General features: G+C 51.6%; 1 non-coding gene across 1 annotated transcript; it reads left to right on the top strand.

Annotated features, from left to right (window-relative positions):
• Window positions 1–210: 210 nt before the first annotated feature.
• Window positions 211–282, top strand: Trnas-gga. The gene has a single exon. It is a non-coding gene; the product is annotated as a tRNA-Ser (tRNA).
• Window positions 283–577: the final 295 nt, after the last annotated feature.

The raw sequence follows: 577 nt of genomic DNA, 5'->3' as shown, positions 1-577 counted from the left end.
ATAATAAGAGAAACAGAAATAAAAAATTCCTACCTTAACGCTCTCTACTTCCACGTCCAGCACCGCGACCCCGGTTCCACTCCAGCATAGCTTCTGGAGACGTGCTGGGGATTTCGTCTCTCCGTGACAATCGGCACTGCATCCATTGAGCGAGATTCCAACATCGCTCTGGAGTCGTATGTACTGTGTTAGAGTGGCGTAAGGTGCGAGGTCTGAATAGCTCAGTGGTAAGAGCAGTTGCCCGGAAAGCGAAAGACTCGGGTTCGATTCCCGATTCAGCCACTTGTACCTCGCATATTTTTTCAGACCCGCAAATGTTGTTTTCTAACAATTATTTGTCGGGCTGAGGAAGTGTGTAAACGCCCTACACAGACACGACAGTGCCGCTGCCACGGAAGAGATGGATGCTTGGTTCGTCACCACGTGGTGGATCTAGTGGACAGATTACCAGCACTTACGCTGGCACAGATGTACACCGCAGAGTGAAGCGAGGGGGGGATTTAAGGCGGGAGGAGGCAGATGAAGAAGAGAAGAAGAAGAGGCGACCCAGGACGAACCGCGCTAACGACACGAGGCT

The sequence above is a fragment of the Formica exsecta genome, unplaced genomic scaffold (assembly GCF_003651465.1).
Source record: "Formica exsecta isolate Colony F162 unplaced genomic scaffold, ASM365146v1 scaffold2140, whole genome shotgun sequence".
NCBI classification, from domain to species: domain Eukaryota; kingdom Metazoa; phylum Arthropoda; class Insecta; order Hymenoptera; family Formicidae; genus Formica; species Formica exsecta.
This window is presented reverse-complemented; position numbering and strand designations above follow the sequence as displayed.